Source organism: Loxodonta africana, chromosome 3 (assembly GCF_030014295.1).
Source record: "Loxodonta africana isolate mLoxAfr1 chromosome 3, mLoxAfr1.hap2, whole genome shotgun sequence".
Lineage (NCBI taxonomy): Eukaryota > Metazoa > Chordata > Mammalia > Proboscidea > Elephantidae > Loxodonta > Loxodonta africana.
The window spans coordinates 168,753,200-168,761,017 of NC_087344.1; the positions used below are offsets into that span (position 1 = coordinate 168,753,200).

General features: G+C 38.2%; 1 pseudogene; it reads right to left on the reverse strand.

The window, feature by feature from the left end:
* Positions 1 to 3,098: 3,098 nt before the first annotated feature.
* LOC135230551 (tigger transposable element-derived protein 1-like) lies at positions 3,099 to 7,439 on the reverse strand (annotated as a pseudogene).
* Between the last annotated feature and the right edge of the window lie 379 nt (positions 7,440 to 7,818).

Consider the following 7,818-nt stretch of genomic DNA (forward strand, 5'->3'; position numbering starts at 1 on the left):
TTTCTGGCAGTTCCCTGTCGATATACTGCTGCACCTGCTTTTGAATGATCTTCACCAAAATTTTACTTGCATGTGACATTAATGATATTGTTCGATAATTTCCACATTCAGTGGGGATCACCTTTCTTGGGAATAGACATAAATATATATCTCCTCCAGTCAGTTGGCCAAGTAGCTGTCTTCCAGATTTCTTGGCACAGATGAGTGAGTACTTGCAGTGCTGCTTTCCTTTGTTGAAGTATCTCAACTAGTATTTAGTCAATTCCTGGGGGCTTGATCTTCACTGGTATCTTTAATGCAGCTTGGACTTCTTCCTTCAGTACATCAGTTTCTGCTCATATGGTACCTCCTGAAATGGCTGAACATTAACCAATTCTTTTTGGTATAGTGACTCTGTGAATTCTTTCCATTTTCTTTTGATGCTTCCTGAGTCATTTAATATTTTGCCCATGGAATCCTTCAGTATTGCAACTCGAGGCTTGAATTTTTTCTTCAGTTGCTTCAGCTTGAGAAATGTGGAGTGTATTCTTCCCTTTTGGTTTTCCATCTCCAGTTCTTTGCGCATGTCATTATAATACTTTACTTTGTCTTCTTGAGCAGCCCTTTGAAATCTTCTGTTCAATTCTTTTTCTTCATTCCTTCCTTTTTCTTTAGCTACTCAACTTTCAAAAGCACGTTTCAGAGCCTCTTCTGACATCCATTTAGGTCTTTCCTTTCTTTCCTGTCTTTTTAATGACCTCTTGCTTTCTTCATGTATGATGTTCTTGATGTCATTCTACAACTTGTCTGGTCTTTGTTCATTAGTGTTCAGCGCATCAAATCTATTCTGAGATGGTCTCTAAATTCAGGTGGGATATAGTCAAGACGGTACTTTGGCTTTTGTTGACTTGTTCTAATTTTCTTCAGTTTCAACTTGAACTTGCACATGAGCGGTTGATGGTCTGTTCCGCAGTAGGCCTCTGGCCTTGCTCTGACTGATGATATTGAGCTTTTCCATCATTTCTTCCCACAAATGTAGTCGTTTTGATTCCTGTGTATTCCATCTGGCAAGGTCCATGTGTATAAAAAAAAATTTAAATAGTCGCTGTTTATGTTGGTGAGAAAAGGTGTTTGCAGTGAAGAAGTCCTTGGTCTTGAAAAATTCTATCATGTGGTCTCCAGCGTTGTTTCTGTCACCAAGGCCATATTTTCCAACTACTGATCCTTCTTGTTTGTCTCTAACTTTTGCATTAAAATCACCAGTAATTATCAATACATCCTGATTGCATGTTCGATCAATTTCAGACTGCAGAAGTTGGTAAAAATCTTCCCGTTTCTTCATCTTTGGCCTTAGTGCTTGGTGTGTAAATTTGAATAATAGTCATATTAACTGGTCATCCTTGTAGGCATATGGATATTATCGTATCACTGACAGGATTGTTCTTCAGGATAGATCTTGAAATGTTCTTTTTGATGATGAATGCAATGTCATTCCTCTTCAAGTTGTCATTCCTGGCATAGTAGACCATATGATTGTCCAATTCAAAATGGCTGATACCAGTCCATTTCAGCTCACTAATGCTTAGGATATCAATCTTCAAGCATTCCATTTCATTTCTAACGACTCCCAGTTTTCCTAGATTCATACTTTGTACATTCCAGGTTCTGATTACTACTGGATGTTTGCAGCTGTTTCTTCTCATTTTGAGTGGTGGCACATCAGCAAATGAAGGTCCCAAAAGCTTGACTCCATCCACGTCATTAAGGTGGACTCTACTTTGAGGAGGAAGCTCTTCCCCAGTCATCTTTTGAGTGCCTTCCAACCTGGGGGGCTCATCTTCCAGCACTATATCAAACAATGTTCCGTTGCTATTCATAACATTGTCACTAGCTGAATCTTTGCATAAGTAGGCACTGGGTCCTTCTTCCTGGTCTGTCTTAGTTTGGAAGCTCAGCTGAAACCTATCCACCATGGATGACCCTGCTGGTATTTAAATACCGGGGGCAAAGCTTCCAGCATCACAGCAACACACAAGTCCCCGCAATATGACAAACAGACAGACGCATGGGGGGAAATAATAATTGAACTGCTGTCTCTGAAATAATAATAGAACCACTCTATTAGAAGCTTTTTCAGAAATACAGCTAAATTAATAAAAGGACCAATAAGACACCATTGGTCTAATTCATTGGGCATTTTTAATCCCTGACACCAACAAAATAGCATGCTTGTACTCTGCTATTTAAGTACTAGTAATATTCCTCAAAATTTGAAAGTAAATTACTTAGAGTATACTATTTTAAATGTTGTTTACTTTTATTTCACTGAGTAATGGATTGTCAATAGTTATAAAATAGCAATGGCTTAATCTGTTAGTGTAATAATTGAAATTATTAATTAACACTTAGTATTTGCTGAATATTTTCTCTTTAAGGATATAAAAATTAATAATCCACATCTATTGAATTTATATTTGTAATTAAATTTATAACTCTGGGTGTTTTATTGCTTCTGGTAATATATTATCAATAATCATTATTATACAATGTGAACTAATTATGTAATAACTGTAATGTTATATAGTTAAGAGCAATTAAATTTATTTATACCCCTGCCTCATTCCAAAAAAAGATGAATCATCCTAATTAAGAACTAAACTTATATAGATATGTCATTTTTGGAAAATAAAGGCTGGTAGAAGGATAGCTTTTTTGGGGTGGGGTGAAGAAGCTTCATTCATTTAACATACATTTATTTAGGGCCTATTATGTACTGGGTACTTTAATAGGCATTGGGGGGTATGGTGGTAAATTAGACACAGTTTGTGTCCTTACAGAATTTATTGTCTAGCAGGGAAATTAGGCAAGTAATAATAAAATGTGATGTAAGTGCTATATACCCCAACAAGGGAAACACGCAGTATTATGAAAACACCAAAAGGAGTAAATATCACTTTCCCTCTGGCTGTTATTTCTTACATAAATACAGGCATACCTCATAGATATGGCAGGTTTGGTTCCAGACCACGGCCATAAAGCAAGTCACACATTTTTTGGTTTCCCAGTACATATAAAAGCTATATTTACACTATACTGTAGACTATTAATTGTGCAACAGCATTATATCTAAAAAACAATGTATATACCTTAATTAAAAAAATACTTTATTGCTAAAAAATGCTAACCATCATCTGAGGCTTCAGTGAGTTGTAATCTTTTTGCTGGTGGAGGGTCTTGCCTCGATGTTGGTGGCCGCTGACTAATCTGGGTTGTGGTTGCTGAAGGTTGGGGTAGCTGTGACGATTTCTTAAAACAAGACAACAATGAAGTTTGCCACATCGATTGACTCTTCCTTTCATGGAAGAGTTCTCTGTAGCATGCGATGCTGTTTGATAGCATTTTCCCCACAGTAGAACTTCTTTCAAAATTGGAATTAATCCTCTCAAACCCTGCCTCTCCTTTATCAACTAAGTTTATGTAATATTCTAAATTCTTTGTTGCCATTTCAATAATGTTCAAAGCATCTTCACCAGGAATAGATTCCATCTCAAGAAACTACTTTCTTTGCTCATCCATAAGAAGCAACTCCTTATCCATTAAAGTTTTATAATGAGATCACAGCAATTTAGTCACATCTTTAGGATCCACTTCTAATTCTAGTTCTCTTGCTATTTCTACCACATCTGCAGTTACTTCCTCTACTGAAGTCTTGAACCCTTCAAAGTCATCCATGAGGGTAGGAACAAACTTCTTCCAAACTCCTGTTAATGTTGATATTTTGACCTCCTCCCACGAATCACAAATGTTCTTAATAGAATCTAGAATGGTGAATCCTTTCCAGAAGGTTTTCAATTTACTTTGTCTAGATGCATCAGAGGAATCACTATCTATAGCAGTTGTAGGCTCATGAAACGTATTTCAAAAATAATAAGACTTGAAAGTTGAAATTACTCCATGGGCTGCAGAATGGATATTGGGTCAGTAGGCATGAAAACAACATTAATCTCCTTATATATCACCATCACAGCTCTTGGGTGACCAGGCGCATTGTCAATGAGCAGTAATATTTTGAAAGGAATTTTTTTTTCTGAGCAGTAGGTCTCAACAGTGGGCTTAAAATATTCAGTAAACCGTGTTGTAAACAGACATGCTGTTATCCAAGCTTTGTTGATCCATTTATAGCGCTTGAGCAGAGTAGACTTAGCATAATTCTTAAGGGCTCTAGGATTTTCAGAATGATAAAGGAGCACTGGCTTCAACTTAAAGTCACCAGCTGCATTCAGCCCCTAAGAAGAGAGTCAGCCTGTCCTTTGGCGCTCTAAAGCCAGGCACTGACGTCTCCTCTCTGGCTCTGAAAGTCCTAGGCGGCATCTTCTTCCAATATAAAGCTGCTTTTGTCTACACTGAAAAGCTGTTATCTAGTGTAGCCGCCTTCAACAATTAGCTAGATCTTCTGGATAATTTGCTGCAGCTTTTTTTTTTTTTTTTTTTCCTACATCAGCACTTGCTGCTTCGCCTTGCACTTTCATGTTATGGAGATGGCTTCTTTCCTTAAACCTCACAAACCAGCCTCTGCTAACTTCAAACTTATCTTCTGCAGCTTCCTCACCTCTCTCAACCTTTATAGAACTGAAGACAGTTAGGGCCTTGCTCTGGATTAGGCTTTGGCTTAAGGGAATGTTGTGGCTGGTTTGATCTTCTTTCCAGACCACTAGAAATTTCTCCATATCAGCAATAAGGCTGTTTTGCTTTCTTATCTCTCCTGTGTTCACTGGAGTAGCACTTTTAATTTCCCTGAAGAGCTTTTCCTTTGCATTCACAATATGGCTAACCGCTCGGTACAAGCTGCCTAGCTTTTGATCTGTCTCAGCTTTCTACATGCCATCCTCACTAATCTTAATCTTAATCATTTCTAGCTTTTGATTTAAAGCAAGAGACATGAAACTCTTCCTTTCACTTTAACACTTAGAGGTCACTGTAGGCTTATTAATTGGTCTGATTTCAATACTGTCTTATCTCAGGGAATAGGGAGGCCTGAGGATAGGGAGAGAGATGAGGGAACTGCCAGTCGTTGGAACAGTCAGAACACACATAACATTTAAGTTTACCATCTTACATGGGCACGGTTTGTGGCATCCCAAAACAATTACAGAAGTAAAATGAAAGATCACCGATCACAGATAACCATAACAGATATAATAACGATGAAAAAACTTAAAATAAATTGTGAGAATTACCAAATGTGACACAGAGACACAACATGAGCATATGCTGTTGGAAAAATGGCGCTGTCGATAGACTTGCCTGACACAGGGTTGCCACAAACCTTCAGTTTATAAAAACAATTATTTGCGAAGTGCAATAAAGCAAAGAGCAATAAAATGAGATATTCCTGTTGTATATGGTGATCTCTTGAGTAATGCATCTAATGGAAATAAAGACCTTTATAACTGAAGGGATTAAGTGTAGTGTACACACTTCACATGGCGTAAAACAGTAAGGCAGATAACCCACCCCTCCTTCTACATGATTGATTCCATAAATATCCTACATTCTATTCAGTCAGGTGACTGAATTCAGTCAGCTATTAAGAAAGAGCAGAAGTTGAAAATAGAAAATTTAGCTTCTTCAGTGACTGGACTGACTGGTCAGAAAATTAAAAAATTAGGTATGACGAAAAAAGATATAGAGACAGTTTAGAGCTACACAGAGATGGAGACATAGGGAGAGGAGAAATATGGGAAAGGAACCAACAGGAAAAAAAAGAAGGAGAATGTATGTATTTTGTGCCTGTCACATACTAGCTGCTGGAAATGCAAAGATGAGAAGCATATTTCTTAGGATTAAGAACCTTGTAGAGATATAAATAACAGATCTGTGTGACAGTGATGATAATGAAAATAATAATTATGACTTATGAGTGCTAACTATGTGTGAGATAGAAGAATACATATGGATATTGTGGGGACACAGGAGAGGGATGATCAGATCAGCTCTCCAATGGCATGGAAATGGACCAGTGGATTAGGGAGAGAGAAAAAGTATGGAGCAAATAGGGGGCACAGAATGAGGAAAAAAAGGGAAAGGAATAAGGGAACTAGACAGAGAGGAGTAGGAAGAGGTTGAAAGTTGCAAAGAGAAAAGGAAACATACAGAAGAAATGAAAAGAAAAAGAGGAGGGAAAATGAGAGGTGAAAAATGGGTTAGTAATGAGAAGTGAGGAGTAGTATGAGAAGCAAGAGGGAGGAAAGTTGCTACCACTTCTATGTCATTGTGGATTGCATCTTATGGCATATATATATATATATATATATATATATATATATATATATATATCAGGAGCCCTGGTGGCACAATAGTTAAGTGCTCAGCTGCTAACCAAAAAGTTGGTGGTCAAACACACGAGCCACTCTGTGGGAGAAAGATGTGGCAGTCTGCTTCCTTAAAGATTACAGTCATGGGAACCCCATGGAGTACTTCTATTCTGTCCTGTAGGGTTGCTATGAGTTGGAATTGACTGGACTCAACGGCACAGGTATATATATATTGGATGGAGAAATAGGTTCGTTAGAACTTGTTTCTTTATTGATGAAGGTGTTACTGTGTGAGCTTTCACACACTGGAAAAGAATACTGTGAGTTTCTCTTGCAGTTGTATGAAAATGTGTTTTGTGGTGAGAAGTAGTATAATTACTCTAAGAGCAGGGACTTTCCAGTCAGGGAGACTTTTGGTTGAATTCTGGCTTTGCTGTTTACTTTGTAACTGGGAAAATTACTTTATCTCTTCCAATTGGGTCTATAAAATGGGGATCAAAATACCAGGATTAACTGAAGGATTAAATAAGATTTAATAAACTCCTTAGTATAATGCCTGCCACATGGACAGTGCTCAAAAACTGAAAGCTATTATCTTTATAGCAGAATATTGTTGTTAGGTGCCAAAGAGTTGGTTTCTGACTCACAGCCACCCTGTGTGCAACAGAAAGAAACACTGCCCAGTCCTGTGCCATCCTCACAATCGTTACGTTTGAGCGCATTGTTGCAGCCGCTGTGTCAGTGCACCTCTTTAGGATCTTTGTCTTTTTTCATCATCCCTCTACTTTACCAAGCATGATGCCTTTCTCCAGAGATTAGTCGCTCCTGATAACATGTCCAAAGTACATGGGATGAAGTCTAAGGACCATTCTGGCTGTACTTCTTCCAAGACACATTTGTTCAATCTTTTGGCAGTCCATGATATATTCAATATTCTTCACCAACACTGTAATTCAAAGGTATCAATTCTTCTTCAGTCTTTATTCATTGTTCAGCTTTTGCATGTGTATGAAGCAATTGAAAAACACCATGGCTTGGGTCAGGCACACCTTAGTCCTCAAAGTGACATTTTTTGCTTTTTAACACTTCAAAGAGATCTTTTGCAGCAGATTTTCCTAATACAATACCGTAAAAACCCGTGTGCATGGTGTCTGATCTCTAACTTCCCAAGGGGGAAAGAGAATCAAGATCAATAGCCTAAGGCTGATTCCTATGAGATGGAGGTGAGACAAGCCTCCTCTCTCTGCCATCTTTACTAATTCTGACACCAACCCAAAGCACTCTCTACTGTTCGATAGTTCATTGCAGTGGCACACAGAACTCACAGACCATACTCAAAATTGTGGGGTTTATTAGGGAAGTAACAGTTACTATTCAGGTTCAGGAACATTCAGGAAACAGCTCTTCCATCAAAATAGCCTCTTTTTAGCTGTGCTCACAGGCACACCTCTCTCGGGCCCTAGGCCTCTCCCCAAAGGCACTCAGTTTTCTCTCTCTGTGGGCCTGGAAGTGTACTGTGTATCCT